The following is a 16,850-nucleotide window of genomic DNA, read 5'->3' on the forward strand; positions in this document are numbered from 1 at the left end:
CAGAAAAACAGCTAAAAACATTGCCACTGGTTATAACTGGTGTAACTATTTCTGGTATTGGCATATCAACTTATTGACAAGGGAAGTGTTTCCTATAGCGTCAGCACAGTAAAAGTTGAAGTCTAGGTCATATGTATACTTGTCTCAAACATAAACAAAAAACCCTGATAAGTTCCAGATCCAGAGTCCTTTTCCTGTGGGTGCTACTGTAGTGAAGCAGAACAAGCCTGGCTTGATGTTCAGATAGCAGGCTAAACCTGCAGTGTTAGCAATGGTGTGATACTTTGTTTTGATTTACAAACTGAATAGAGCAAAGACAAAGCCTCAAAAGGAGATTAAATACAGATGAGCAAGAGGTCATTTCACTGATAGCTCACTTCTATGAGAGCTACCCACATTTACAACAGGTAATGCAAATGCTGCACCTGAAAACTCATTCTCAAACCCTCCTGAGGTTTCTCACTAAAGCAGTAGCCTATTTTCTCCTCTTTTTGACTGTACAGATTCAATACTCAAAATGCACCCTTGCTAAGCCCATGTCGACCAGATCTGTAGCCAGCTAAAGGAGCTAATACGATACAAAGTGAAAGGGAATACTCTTAAAATTAATCTATCAGTGGAACAAATGGTCATATTGTCTCCCTTCCCACTACTGAAAAGACAGACTTAAGGGGTACCACAGAAATGCACTTAAGCAAATCTGGGTTTTTGTAAATAGAAAACTCTATGAAAATCCCAGACAGGCAGTCAAAAAGTACCACCACAACGGTCAGGGCAACAAACAGTTAGAAAGTGACTGGGAGCAGCAAATTTTAATCAAGTTGTTCAACCTGGGTTTTTTTTTTGTTTCACTCAATTATGTCTGATAACATTGTTAAACAGCCTTGCTAAAGCAGTCACCTTTTCAAATTATAAAATATCAAGGCAGACTGCTCCTAAAATTTCAGAAGAGAGCATATTCGTCTCTCTTGCTATTTGCAAAGTTGAAGGAGACAATTTCAAACAAAACAACGCACCCCCCCATTAGTCCTTCTGCAAGGAATCAAGGAGAGCACAAAACTGACATTAGCATTTGTAACCTCTTTCTGAGATCAACCCATTAGCAACAAAAACATTGCTAAGAAAACAGTAGTAGGAAGCACTCCAGTAAACAAATACAACTACGTTGGTAAGATTTCGAGTGCTCACCTTATTTCTTGCCAGCTTCATTTCTTGCTGTCATTTAAGTCTTGTGTGATGTTCAATGCAGCAAAAGAAATCTCTGCTTCCCTAGCCAGTAAATAGATTACAATTAGCTTTGACCTTTTCTGTGGAGGATAGAGGATGTTGAGACTGAATCATTGTTCCTCAGTAAAATAAAAGAACCAAATATTATTATATATAAAATTATGATAACGATACTGTATATTCCTCTCATAACTTCTCTCCAAGGATCCAAGACTTCCTAACAAACATTAAATTAAGATTTGCCACCACACTCTTGGAAGACAAATGGCTCTTCACTACAATTTGCAAGTGGGAGAATATAATGAACAGCTAATGCTTATACACCTAATTTTAAAAAATGCTTTCATTATTTTATTTGTAAATGTTTATTTCATTTCCCAAAAGTGAAATTGGGAAAAGAGTATTATTTCATGCCAGTCTCTCTCAATCCCTTCAGCTCTTCGAAGCCTTAAAACATTGAGCCTGTAAATTCAATTTCTGTGTCTGGAGGCTCAGCACTAATAGCTCTGTCTGGAACACCAGTATCAAGGGAGAGAAAGTGTCTTCAGAGTTTAGAGGAAGCCAGCAAAGGTCTTTTGGGAGAGACAGAAAAGATTTCTATTACTTCTTTTAGAGAGAGGTTAGTAAGAGGGGAATATTATAAGAGCATGTTATTTTGATTATCAGCATCCTGGTAAGAGTACCAAAATTTATGTGCAGATACAAAGGAAAAAAAAAAAAGGATCCACACCTCTACATAACTTGCTGGGATTCTCTCTCCAGCAGAAATAATCTCTGGTCATTTCAGTACAAGATACACTGAGTCGAGATAATTAACCTCCCACCTCAGGTCTCACCTTCATCTCCAACAGTTATAAGTTGTTTAAGCACTGAGGCAAAAGGACCTCATATTTCTAGCAATACATGTCATCGTTAGCAATGAATATTCTTACTGTTATGACTATTCATCATCACTTTTTAAAAAAATAATTTTTGCAAGCCTGCTACGCTCTTGTGCGGGTAAATTTTCTCTGCTGCTTAATTTTTCCACCAATTGACATACATATCCAGGGTGTTTTTAAAAACTCATACTGATTTTCTGTCTATCCCAACTGAAGGATAGAGTTCGGTAAGTGTCCCCAAACATATTACTGTGCACATGTTAAGACTATCAGGAAGAGACAATGTTCAAACTGTACTTAGGAGACAAAAAATAAGGAATGCTCTGCTGAAATCCAGAAACCTGAGTTCAGCTGTTCTTCCTATTTCAAAGATGAGCTATTTTTAATTCCGTTGGCCTTACCACATGTGTTTGTCATCATATCTTCTATCATGAAATATGAATCACATACCATCAGTGTTCTTATTTATATATTTGTATGATTAATATTTCTGAATTTATAGTTTATAAATGTATATTTATATTCAGGTATTTCATGTATTTATGTATTTAGAATCACGTAAAACCAGCACCATGTCTTTGTCTGTCTGGCAATCTGCAGTTCTGGCTTTGGCCTCGCTAGTAAAACTATCACCTATGCTGTGTCTTCTGGGATCAAGACATGTTGAATGCAGTTTGCATCATGTCAGCTCAGTAAAAATAAGCAAAGTAGTCTTTACCTGCAGCTTTAAAACAACACAGTGTTTAGGGAAAAAATTCATGACTCATATTTGCAAGGACATGGGTTCCAAATCAGTATGGTTGAACAGGTCCATCACCTTAAGAAGTTCAGGCCTTGAGACAGGCATTTCTTTAAGCACCACTTATTGTGCATTTGTCACATATTGAAATGGATCAATCATTGTAATTAGTACGGCTCTCCCTGAGCCAAAATGTCTTCTACATAGACCTATTTCTAATATACCTCCAGCAAAACACAATTATGAATAGACAGCTAAAATAATAGAATAATACAATCATTAAGATTGGAAAAGACCTCTAGGATCATCAAGTCCAACCGTCAACCCAACACCACCATTCCTCCTAAACCATGCCCTGAAGTGCCATGTCTACACAATTGGTAACAATAGGAAATGAAGAAATTAACAACTAAAACTAAGAATTGGAGATTCAGTGAGAGAGAACGTATTGGACTAGAGTTTAATCAAAGAAATACTAATACTTTATTACACACCACAGTCACTTGCCATCTCAGTGGACATTCAGACGTGGGTCCTTAGGCTTGGGAACTGAAGCCAGTAAGAGCTAGGTGATTAGGCACATTAGAAAGGCCCAGTACGCTCCTAATCAAGTGTTTAAGTATTGTTTAAGTTTAAAAATCTGACTCTTGAGAACCTAAGTCTTGCTGAAATTCGGCTTACATCTGTCCAAGAGGTATTTCTTTACCACGTAGGTGTGATTCAGAGGTTCACAGGCACATATCAGCCACCACTATAATGAAGCTATGTCAAAAAAATCTTCCTCATGTAGTGAATGCTGTCAGAACTTAAGATATATTTTCCATTCCACATCAGAAGAACTACAAGACCTTTCCCAGTTTTAAGCAAGAAATGTCAGAAATGTTGCTCAGGGCTGCCTGTGCCATTGGTGAGGTGGGTGCTTCGACACAATTTCTGGGGTCCAGCCAGGTCTACTTGGTCCCGATCTGGCTGAAAGGCTAGAACTTGGCCATCCTATGCACCAGGTGATACACCTACACATTAGGTTACGGTCATTTAGTTATGAAATGGGTCTTCCTCTTTTTGACCCAAAATTGTACTGTATATTTGAAAAACAACCTTTCCCAGTACAACTTTTATGTGCTTCCATGATTTGATTTAAATAAATCACTTTCTCTGCAAATCCCACCCTCCTTTCTCCTTCAGAGCACAATCACCCAAAACATCCCCAGTCTCTGTCCTCTCTATTCACACAGAACCACAGGAACCTGCCGTTTTGTTTGTGAACACACCCACACGAGCTGGCAGACTGCTTGAGACCCCTGGCTTAGGCCTCAGAAGCAGGTCTTTTAATTTAGGCTGAAGAACACCTCTCTCACCTGCAGAGCTCAAACATGCGCTGCCACTGGTCGGACTACGCAGCAGGAGGACTGAATCAAACTAACCCAAGTGGGAAAGGTGTGACAATAGGAAATTTAGGGGCAGTGTGAGAAAAATGCACACTATCAGAAGCCAGGAGGTGGATTAAAAGAGGATACAGCATGAATTTCATGTGAGAGGAGTGTCCCAGTCCCTTTTCTTACCATCTTACTCCATGGTAATCTATGTGGCTCCCCATTTTTCTGTTTTCTGCAAATCTTTTGCCAGGACTTTAATATACTCAGTAGGAAATCTATACTTCAGGATTGAGAATCAGACAGGCAGTTAGACTGAGAGTCAGATAGATGAGTTAGAATAAGAAAAATTAAATGTTGCTTTTCTCATTGAAGAGCATAAATTCACCAATGACTTGAAAAGCCTGACCTGAAGTCACTTTTGAAAACAGGATTCAAACCCTGTTATGGGATTAACTTTTGCTGTGCCAATTAGCATAATCTCTAAATTGTGAGATAAACTCATATTAATGCGTTCATTTGATTATTATATGTACAAATATTTTAAGTGCACTTTTTTTTTTCTTCTTAATATCAGGTAGCTACAACATTCATAGTACCTGAAATTCTCAAAAGGCAGGTAGGGACAAAGTTTGAACCAAAGTCTGTTCTAGTTTGTGAGTGCAGAATAGTTCTTCAGACAAATAACTTTTAACAAAGTTTCTTTCTCTTGGTATCGTCTGACCTTAAAAGGATCCAATAGTTGTATACGCATTTTCTAATTTCTAAACTAGTAATAATTTAAGACTCCGGAGTAGTGAAGAACTGCAAAGGAAATTAATTCCTGACACAAATTTCTGAACAAATATTAAAATATATGTAAAGTTAATTAAAATTTCAGAACCTGCTGTCAATTTTACCTATATTCAATTGGTAATTATCTGATTACTTATGCATGATCAAATCATCCTGTAACCAGGGAGCAGGAGCTTCTCCTCAAATCACAGCTGAACCTGCATGATTATTTTGCTATTTTGTTTAAATGAGCTGAAATAACTTCAGCCATGACAGCACATTAACTAGAACTGAACTGAAGAATTAACTAGCTCAGCTCCACATCAGGAGCTCAAATTTGTACTGCTCTATTCACCCATTCTTTAATTTTTCATCTCAGTATAGAATGAATGAGAATGACCTTTTGATTTTTCAACTAGCTGAGATTTGCATTATCATGCAATCTTTATTTACACAGTCATGCAGTATTCCTAGAATAATATTGTGTCAGGCAGCTGTTATTGTAATTTTATATATATCAATGTAGAGTCTTGGAGCATGCACAATATTTCTGAAGAAATGGTCCAAGAAGATCATGTATGTAGGACAGCTCATTTAACAATCAGCAGAGGAACCTCAAGATCTTTCTGTATCTTCAGGCATTTAGGAAAAATAGAGGTATAGTGAGTAAGAGTTGGGATAAGGTTTGCCATTTGATATAGTTATGGATTTTGTGCAGAGTGAGGAAATATATATTTTTTTATGTGTAATTATTGCTCTAAACCATTTAAGTTGCACTGTAAACGTGTTATCGTGTTTACATGGTTATAATACAGTAATGCATGTACTGTGTTAAAAAGATGTCAGGACTGCAGTGAGCTTTACAAACTAAATAAGCGGTGGAAGAGGGATTTATGTTTTGCTTCTTTAAGATTTACACAATCATGGTGATAAGGATTTTATTACTTTACTAATAAAAAAATAAAGATAGCAGAAAGCAATGAATCTAGGCATCTCTTACAACCCATAGTTTAAGCATTTAACTGAGAAGGGACTATGTGCTGCTATGAACAATTACCCGTAAGTAAATGTTGCTGTACAAGATTCTCCAAGCTCTTCTTGGCATAAGACCAGAGAAGGTGAAACAAAAACAGCTTTATGCCATCTTTGCAGTTGCCCAAATCCAGTAACAAACAGGGAAGCCAGCCCCAGCCCCACGTACCACTGGGTAGCTACAGGACCACTCTATGTATCACCCACTTGCCTGTGGCTCTAACAGGGGTTTTGATAACTGAGGACCATTGGGGAAAAAGTGAACTTTAATATCCACAGGTATTTTCCCCAGCTACAGTAAACGTTAAGGGAGTTAGCTGGTACCAAGGAAATAGGTCTCTGGATTTTAGGAGCATCTGAATTTAAAAACCATACTGCATGACCTTTTTGGATGAAACTTGACATAAAATTAACATAAGAACACTTAAAATTTAAACTGAAGAAAGTATATAGACAAAACAAGAGAGATCCTGTAGGTCACTGTGTTCATGTTCAATTTCTGTCAGTCCACATTATCAAAAGGAAAAAATTAGGGCCATTAATTATCTAACCCCACTGCCAGCTGTATTAGTGAAACTGTGTTCCCTTAATTAAGACATATATATCTCATAATCCTGTTCCCCAAGAGGATGTGGACTCTTGGTCACCTAAAAATACTTCATTTAGGAGGAAATGTGCATTGTTAGGTACACACCAGCAGTGCTGCATTACATGCTTAGCTAAGAATTATGACTTCTTTTTCCTTCCTAGTTATTGTCCTGTAATGTTCCCTGAATAATTTTTGTAGTTGCTTTGCTTCTGAAGAAGGTTGCATAATATTAGTGTAAGCATCATAGAGGTATGTTAGCTGGCAACTGCAGGCTGAAGTCAGAGACAAATTAGCAAAAGCCAAAAAGAAATTTAAGAGCAGAAATCCCAGTGGGAAACAAAATAATTTAGGCTTTTAAATGTTTTATATGCTCATCAAAAATTCCCCCTTTTCATCCTTGGGCCTGGAAATCAGATCATTTTCAAACTTGAATGCAAGTTGCCATCTAAAACATATTTAGGTCAATAACATGAGGTATAATATGAATGTAAGTACCCAACAATAGAAACCTGAACCTGAAAATGGTAGTTCTGTATTTTTTCTACTTTGATAATCATTGATACAAAACGGGAACTCATTATGCTGTAATTAGACATTTTTAAAAGCTCTTTTAGATCTTTGGATGAAAGACAGTATCTGGATGCCAAGCTGTTTTTACTGTCTGGAATTGTATGTTCAAATCCTGGCCCAATCAAGTCAACCTTTCTTATTTCTGAGACAGCTACTTCAATGTGCCATGATTTACCACAAGCAGAGCTTTCAAACAAGGCCATATATATGTAGGGCTATTAAAAGTGCCTATAAAACCAAAATCTTAATACTCCATGTGTTGCATGCAAGTATATTCTTTATAATTTACAATATCTTATTGTTTTTAACGGCTATCCCTCCAAACTTACCTGCCAGTTCGCAAATCGCTAACAGCAACAAAAAGTCACCAGAACAAACTGCGCCCTCAGTGTCACCTACACTCTTCCGTATCCTCCGGTTTTTGGCACAACCGTCAACAATTCTCAGTTACAAGTCAGTAATTCTCTATGCAATGCACACGGAGAGAGACAATACAAATCGTAGTGTCAGCTTTGCTGGTTTTGCAATGTTAATAGAAACCATAATGCCCAAGATTTGTTTTAGTCTTTAGCAACTGCAGCTATCACCTTGATAAATATGGTGACAGACATGTGGAATAAGAAAATGGGACTACTACAAATCACCTCCTGGAATAAGAATTCACTTTAAAAACTGCAAACTCTAACAATATCATGGCATTACTTACAGGAAAGATAGTTTGGCAAAACTATAAAACTTTCAGGAAAAAGCAGTCATTTCAGAATAAATTATTTCTAGTATTTTGATATAGTGGCATTAAAATAATCTGTTCCTCTAATAATAATCTTTGTCGATAGGCTCTTCTCACAGGAGGACAGTATGTCAACACCCAAACTATGGCTGTGTATATGCTGTCTTGGGATCTCTGGTGTTGTTTGCCAGGCACTGTCACCAGCCTAAAAGCTCTTAGAAAATACCATCAAATGCAGCTATCACCGGTAATAGTCCCCACCTAGAATCATGGAAATTACTATGCCTCAGTGTCACTAACAGGCAGTAAGTCTATTTCTACAAATAATATGTTGATGTACAAAGCAAGGAATAGTTTATTAGGGGAGAAAGGAACCAAGAATTATCTATGAAAAGCACGTCATCCTCCTACAAATAACAAATAGGAAGCACTCAGCCTTGCAGTCCCTTGTTTCACCTTGTTGACCCTGTTGACTCCAACAGCCACGCAAAGGATAATGTTCTTTCCACACTTCACTTAGGCAGGTCTGTAAGAGCGTGGACAGTGCCAGTGCTGTGCCTACTTCAACTCCCACCCCTCTACTGCCTCTGTCAGGTCCCCACAGCTGCTCCAGACCCTCTCACTACTGCTGGTTTCAGTGCTACCGCTGCAGCATCTCTCATCACAGTCTGCTGCCAACTACCTTGTCCGGTGCTGGTGATACAATGTCAGACACGTCCTACTTCAGCTACAGAAATTCTAGTTTGACAAGTACTGAAAAATGGCTAGATCCAGGCCCCCACCCGAGTACCTTCAGCCCTATCACTGCACACAAGAAGTCCAACAACAAGGGGAACCACCGCACTTCTCTCTGCATTGTTCACCTGTGACACTGACCAGTACATATGGATATTTCTGGTTGTAGTGAACTCCTTCCCATTAAGAGTGCCTTGTGTCCAATTTTTGTTGCTCTTCCTTCATAGAACACTTCATTGCCCCAACTGAAAACTGAAATAAACCCTATGAAAGCAATGAAAATAACTACAGCAAAACAACTCCCAAAAATTTATTCTGCTCCATTCTGGCTATTTCCAATACATGGTGACAGATCCTGCCTATGTGAGATTCCAGCCACAGAGTTACTGGTGCATCCATGGTTAGAGCACAAACTCAGGAAGAATGTGCCTATGACTTTGGTGATCAGGGACCACATGGTTTCATTTGAACCTCAGTTTTCAGTTAAAACTAAACACTTCTAGTTCTCATGGCTCTGAACCAAAACTTCAATGCTTAAGTAGAGTGAAACAAATACAGTAAATGTTGCAGACACTCCAGAGGAGGAAGGGGTTGCAGTTATTGACACTGAGGAACTAAAGCTCAGGTCCTTGAAGGTTCTTGAGATATTCATCACCCACTTTAGGCACAGAGATTTTTCCACCCTCAAAAGTGTCATCCAGCTGCTGCCTAAGCCTGGAGGGTTGAGATCGCATCCCTGCAAGCCAGCATGCTGACACTCTGCTTCCTGCACCACTTCATAGACACTGCTCAAAGCTCTCAACTGAAAGCTCTCAGGCAGCATGTTCAAAGTACGTGGTCTAATTGAGGAGGAGGGAGGGTAAAGGCTTCTCCTTAGGATTAAGAAGAGCTTTGTGTTTGACTGCTGCTTTCAAAGGCTTAGGTATGCAAACACCAGTGAAAATGGACATGAGACATCAGAGAGCATTAACTGTGCAAACACCACTTCCCAAGAAATGGAAGCAGCAGTAGTTTTACCTTAGCTAGCTGCTACAGTTACTCAACCTAAGACTCTCCTGGGAAGTAAAAGAAGCATAATCTGCTATCAGTATGTTTGTTAAAGACAGAAGTCTAAATCATGTCAAGAATTCATGCTTATACATTCATATATACAGTCACACACCACTGTTGATGTATCCTCATTACAATGCATTAGACAAGGGTATCATATGGAGTAATATATTTAAAGGGGATTGTGGTGCAACAGGTGTAACCTATTTCTGTTGTTTAGAAACCAAACTTTTATACTTAGTTTGTTATTTGCTAACTGGATTCAATCTCTAATACAAAAACCAGTAGAATGACAATTGCATCCCTAAGGTAAAATAAGAACTGTAGGCAGGTTCCCTGAAATAATAAATACAGGCAGCAGAAGATTTAGGATTACAGCTCCGTTTATAAATCTGTGCATTCTCCCTAGTCTGAAGGCCACTGAATGGAGGAAACTCACCAGCAAGATTTTACATTTTATCATCCATGCAAGAATATGACAGTCTTGCAAAATATATGGCTATGCAGAAGACATAAAATACCTGTGGGACTTAAATGTGGTGTAGATTAGTTTTCCTTTGAGTAGACTGTTGTCTTTCTAGTACAAAGCCTCCTGGAAGGAACTACCTCCACAATTCAAAATACTTCCAAAACACTTGTGTAGAAAGAATGGCATCTGAACAGCTGCAACACTGCATGGTGTAGACTGTACTATTTTGTGTAGAAGAGGTACAGCTTTGTTAAATTCCTCCTCAGAGGCTAAATGTAAAACATGTTCAAAAATGTAAACAAAGAGAAAGATCTGAAAACAGGATTGCTGTTGCAATCTGGCTTGGAGAGCTGGCTTGCTCAGGGTTAGTCAGAGTTCCTAATGGGTACCAATTACGATATGTTCAAAATATTTAAAAACAGATACAGATAGGTAATCTTGAAAGCAGCCACCATAGCAGACTGAGTGTGGTACATGTGGACCCATTCAGCCATGGCTTCCCACAACAGGGTTTCAAGTAGTGCCAGAGAACTGAGTAGAAACGTGCACTGTGTGTGCCAAAGACAGCAATGAGGTGAAAGGTGGACGGAGAGGAGAATCAGGAAGCAAACCCTGCCACAAGCAGCAACTATTGAGGTGCTAGTGTAGACTTTTAAATCTGCCTATGCTGTGCCTTGCTAGAATATCAGAAATAACTGCACTGATCTGGCAGACCTGATGTTGGACCTACAAAAGATCCTTGCCCTTCTGGGGCACTGCGGCTGGGAGCCAGGCAGCAGAGCACCTGAAATGGCACTCACTGTGTATTTCAAAAGTACCTGAACCATTCTGGGAAGAGGAAAGGGTGCCAACAACACTGTCTGCAAGCTCTAGATCAGCTCAGGCTTCTCAAAGAAGAATTTAAGTAGAGGACTGGATGAACAACCCATCCACTACCTCAGTCCCTAATCTGTGACTTCACTGAGGAACCCCGTCACCACCAGACCTCAGCTTCCCTTTCTGCCTTGCATCTGCAGAGAGTTTTGTGCAATGAACTGTGTGAACACAGCCATGAGGGGATGGTCCTGTAGAGCTCCTGAGTTTGCTGAACACTTTGACACTAACAGCCAGTATGAGAGACACAGATCTGTTACACACTCACTGAAACAGTCAGTATGCTCCCATCCTCATCCCCTCCTGATGTTTCCAATTGGTACTAGAGGAGCCAGGAGTAATGGGGCTGGAGGAAATCTCCCCATAATATTACATTTCTCTCACAGCTCGTCTTCAATGGTGCTAAACAGTTCTCAAAGAAACTCTCAAATGCTTAATTAATGGTCCCAGGCAATTGGTGAGCCAGAGGGTGGAAAAACAGGAATGGGGAATTAATGTCCCCATTTCAAGAAGATTAAGGTTACAAGGTAAAAAGAAAGCACAGAGAACAGACAGCAGAAAATACAGGTTAGATGGTACTTCTTGGAGAAAAGGACTCCATCTGTTAAGTTCCGCCTTGAGGAGATAATGACAGGAAATAGTTGTTCTCTCTGCCTGAGAACAACTTCAGCACTTTATGGCAGGGACCAGCTCTCTTTTACGTTTGCAGTAGACCACTATTTCAGTTTATGAGATGCCCTCCTAAGTGGAGACAAGTGATGGTAACAGGAACAGGTCAGCAGCCTTACTGATTGCAAAACCCAGCAGACAGCTCTGAGCAGTCTTGCTGACTGAAGGCAGAAAGCGGGCAGAGCTTCTTACAGCAGAGATGATTTACAGTGACGTTTTAATGTTAGACTTTGCTTTGGGTTGCTCCTAAATCTTGTTTCTCATAAGATGTATGTAAAGGAACCCAAAGTCCCTGTTTTCCCGGTGTTTGAATTCCAGATACCAAGTGTCCAAGTATAGCAGCAGCGCAATAGGTGAACAGAAGCATCAGATGTTGAAGTCTTTCAAGATAAAGCAAGCTTTCTGTAAATGAATAGGCCTATATGTTGATTATTCATGATGAACACCTGAAAAAAATCTTGAAATCAGCCATCCTAAGTTCTATGAATTCTTGTGTATTTGGTTTGCTCAGAGAGGTTGGTGCATCTGTTATCTATCTTTTGAAGCTCAAATATTGCTATTTTCAAATAGTAAGTATAATTAGCAAACTTTACTAAACTGATTCCATAATTTAAGACAGTGTTGTAGAGAATTTATTGTTACTCAGTAGAGGTCACTTAATGTGTTCCTAACTTATTAAGCTGAAATAACTGTTTTTAGATGCTGAATACTGGTAAAAATCTCAAAAATAGTGTATTTGTGTAAACTATTACGCAAATCAAGTGTATCAAGGAATTGCTGTAGACAGTAGCATGGACACTGAGTTAATTTTTTTTAAATAGATGCCAACAGTTTAGCTAGAATGAACAGAGTATTCAGATATCTCACAACCAAAATAATAGGTAAGTTAACAGACCAATTTTTATCATTTATTTCAGGACCATGAGTGTACCTTTCTGCCTGACTCATGGATATGTGTTTGGAGAGGTCTGAATTCCATTTCATGACTGTCCACAGGCTGCATCATAAATTCAAGACTACGCACTCCCCTCTCTCCACTGATCTCCCACAGATGCCAAAAGGAAGCTTGTACAGAGATCAAAGGAAGAATTTGGGCTCTGTGTAGTAAAATAAAACTTTCAGTTGTTATTTTTTACATCACATTCAGAACTGCTTACTGGAAAATGTTCCCTTTGCTAGGATTATTGCCACCCTTGCTCCTGTCTCTTTTTCCTTCCCCATCCTTCTTTTTTTCCTCTGTCTTCTTTTTCTTCTCTTTGTATGTGTCATCACAAATTCCCATTCCCTCTGCAATGTGTTGGAATGGCCACTGTTAGCACACAAAGTGCCACCATTTACCATGAGTACTTGCACTCTGACAAATCCCGAGGAGCAATGGTTCAAATCTATCTCCAGACTTAGGACAGAGCACAATGGCCCTCACTTTCTGCACAACAGAATATTGCATATCTATATCTGCAATGTCACAGCTGTGTTTAAACCCCCACCCACCACACACATGTTTTTCAAGGGACAAAAATGAGACTCCAGGCACTTACTAACAGCCATACCCGTATCAGACACTCACCCAGGTGTTCAGCGTCTTGTCCACCAAAGTATTCAGTGCCGAGTAGTCTCTGTCCCACTGCCAGGCACTGTAGGCAGAGACAGGTTAATATGCCAGCCCCAAGGGCCCCAATCTACCTATTAATAAACAGAAATTATCAAGTTCAGTATCATGAAGTTTTCCCTCCAACTCCGAAATGGATTTAGATCAGTAAAGCTAGTTTCAGGCACAGGCAATCTATTTATAAGGTCCACCTGAAGACTGCAGAAGAGAGAAGCAGTTGTCTGACCTTATGCACCACAATAGTCAGCTGAACCCCCTGAAAATGGCGGCAAAAAGGATCAGAAACTTGTGAAGCCCTCTGCTCTGTCTGTTCCCATATGGTAACCATACCTTACAACAATACAGAGCTTTTTGCATGGAAATTCCAGTGTGCTTTAGAAAAGCCTGTTTCTAAACAAGACCTTTCTAACAAGACCTTGTGAGGCATAGTTCTTATCCCCACTTTTGAAACAGGGTAACTGAAAGAAAATGTTTTGCCTGAGGTCAGTGTCCAAGCCCAGAACAGGTTCTGGAATTGTCTTTACAATTAAGTCACTAGATCATGTTGCATTCAGCAGTGTTTCATGTCCACATGAAGAGATTACAATCTCTCATATTTTGTGAGCAGAGCAGTTCAGCTATCCTAACTTTCTCAGCTGAAGAAAAAATGTGGTCATACAGAATTAGCCCTGATACATCAGAAGAGAAGATTTTGGTACTAAAGCTACAACTCTGTCAATGCCCCCCTCAGTCTACCTGAGTGTCAATAATGTTCTTACAATCATTGGCACAAATTAGTGCAGGTAAAGCATTCCTCACTCTTACAGTTAATAAGTGACTGAGAAAGCCTATCAACTTATGCAGAAGAGGTTGTTTGCAACCAACAGTACTTGCAACAGTTTGCAACCAACATGCAGATGAAATAGGAGCTGACTGAAAAGCTACTGTCTCATTTGGCATTTTTGCTTATATTTTGAAAGATCATTCTAACAAGCTCATCAAATATCAAGTACTGAGGTCTGAGAATGGCACAAAGGGTGTTAGACTGATAGACCTGGGATCTGAATTCTTTCAATGAGCCATAAAGTTTAGCACAGGAGGTAACTGTACAACCTTCTCTGTCAATATCACTCTATTGCTTCTTTGAGAATAATGTCAAAATTCTGCATGCCACCCACTCCATCACTAGTCTCTTTGAGAGGTTGCAGGTAGGATAATTTGATGTCAAATACTGTGGTGAGATTTGACACATACTTGGGCACAGAATTGGGATCACCCTAATAATTTTAGAGATGACACCAAACATCAGCCATGTCATGTTCTAGAATAAAAGAAATTACTTTTGGATGCTCTGTCTGCCTGCTCATCACCAACCTGCCATAATCAATCTGCTTTAAAACTATCTACTTTTCATCAACTTCAATTAAAATAATTAAATGTAAGCTAGTTACTGAAACAGTGTTTTATCTGAATGGCATACCACCGTGCACTAAACCTCAGCAAAAATATTCCTAATAATCACCCTACAATTTTTTTTCCACTCTTACAACCAGAAGAGATGTATGGAGCCAGACTTCACAACACTGGGATCAATGAGCAGACCCCAGGGAAGGCACAGGGGACAGAACTGCACCCTGTCCCTGGGGCTGGCACTTGTATTTCTCATTGAAAGGAAAGCTTAGTCCTGCAGCTTGGTGAGGCAAGAAGGGTAGGACAGAAAGAGAAAAGAGTCCACAGTTGCCCAGCCCCAGCCTAAATCAAGAACATGAGTTAAGGGGTCTAATTTCTACAATTAGCATAAGCACTACCAGGGATGTTACATTGCCTGGGAAATAGCCTTAGCAACGCCTCACTAATACTCCCCTGACCTTGCCCCTCCCAGCACATCCTGTTTGCATTTACACCAGCTGGTGAAACTCGAGTAGGACGCAAAAAACTCCCGACTTTGATAGAGATGCTATCTGCAAGGGGAAATCAGGAAAAGCCTGCAAAGCTGCTTCCCCCCCACCCGCCCCGCCCCACATGACCACGGCCCCGGGCATGGCTGGGACATGTAGGACTACTGGCCCATTACCTCCCCGACCCGACTCCTCGGAGTCCAGCCTGGGGTGTCCAGCGGGGTTAATTGTAGTTTGCACCAGACTGCGCAGGAGGGCACGCAGAGATGGGTTGGGGAAGCAGAGCCTGACAGAGACAGGAGGGCTGTGCATAATAGACCACCCGCGTCAAGTAGGAAAAACACCAGTAAAAAGGGAAACACAATTAAACATATCAAAGAAATTCTAAGGGTTCTATCATGTATCCACAGAAGTCAAAATCAAGATTTTAAGGACAGATTCATTAGTTCAAAATCTCTCTTCAGATATACGGTGATATTTGTTTTGAGTAGTGTTAGGAGCTCCTAAAACTTCTAGTTGTGTTAGAAATAGGATCGCACAATACTGCTATTAGCCATTTTCTACCAGGACCGCTTGAGGTGATTTTTTTCCCAGCGCGTCGGGTCTCAGTAAAACAACCTGTTGCTCTTTAAAGTTTTGTTACGAATTACTGTTCTTCCCTTCAATATTATTTCTAGATAACTTCGGCGAGAGAAAACACCTCAGAGCTCTACGAACTTCTCATTTTCCCTCATCCTGCATAGATTAGAAGCCACCTGCCCAAGATTTGGGGAGGGGAGGCGAAGGGGTCCCTCCGTGGAATTACGTCTGCATCCGGCATGGCCGGCCGGGCTCAGCCTGAAGTGCCCCTCGCTCTCCATCACCTTCGGCTTGGCCCCCCCCACCCCGCCTAGCCGGGGGCTCTCCTCCTCTGGGTTTCTGCGCCCCCAAAGTCCGCTGCGCTGCGGCCTCTCTGCCCTCCCGCTTCGCCGCCCGTGCACACCCCGCAGGCTGCGCCCCGTCCCTTCCCCGTGCGCCCCCAGCCCCCAGCGCGGGCGGGCTGGCCCCGGCGGGAGCACTGCCCGCCCCGGCCCCGCTCCCGCTCCCGGGCGCGCACCCACCTGCCCCGCGGGCTCGCGCCCCGCTCACCTCGTCCCGCCGCCGGGGCTGCTCCTGCCGCCACCAGCTCCTGCCCTTAGTCCAGCACTGGGCAGGGCGGCGGCAGCATCCCCCGCCGGCCCCCCAGCTGCCGCGGCGGCACTTGCAGCCTCACGGGAACCGGCGGCGAGAGGAGGAGGGGGTGGGGGGGAGAGAGAGAGAAACCCCTGGCCAGGGCCCCGTCCCAGCCCTCCCCGCCGCCTCCGGCACCCGGGCCCGCTCCCAGGGGCCGCGCAAGGCGGGGCGGGCGGCGGCGGCGGCGACGACCGCGGGGACCCGCCCGGGCGCGCCCCGCTCCGCTCCGCGCCGCCCCCGCAGGTAGCGGCCCGGGCCCTCTGCTGCCGGGCACGGACTCCCCGGGCAGGGCGTCACCCATAGCGCCCGGGAGGTGCGGGGAAAAAAACGGATGCCTCTTCGTGAACCTGTGTGCAGCCGCCGGGCCAGGCTGCGGTGCGCTGCGCGGCGGCGCGGCACGGGGGTACGGCCGCGCTGCGAGCGCTGCTGCCTGGCGCTTGC

General features: G+C 41.8%; 1 protein-coding gene across 4 annotated transcripts in view; it reads right to left on the reverse strand.

The window, feature by feature from the left end:
* CASR (calcium sensing receptor) overlaps positions 1–16,590 on the reverse strand; it is an 80,604-nt gene extending 64,014 nt beyond the window's left edge. Inside the window, exons 1-3 of one of the 4 annotated variants that reach the window (XM_064465018.1) lie at positions 16,326–16,590; positions 13,279–13,345; positions 1,189–1,269 (exon numbers count right to left, since the gene is read on the reverse strand). The gene's annotated coding sequence lies outside the window, so the exon portion shown is untranslated. The remainder of the gene's footprint in view (positions 1–1,188; positions 1,270–13,278; positions 13,346–16,325) is intronic. The other 3 variants (XM_064465027.1, XM_064465035.1, XM_064465045.1) reach the window with 3 other exon arrangements.
* Between the last annotated feature and the right edge of the window lie 260 nt (positions 16,591–16,850).

This window comes from Phalacrocorax carbo, chromosome 1, assembly GCF_963921805.1.
Source record: "Phalacrocorax carbo chromosome 1, bPhaCar2.1, whole genome shotgun sequence".
NCBI lineage: Eukaryota > Metazoa > Chordata > Aves > Suliformes > Phalacrocoracidae > Phalacrocorax > Phalacrocorax carbo.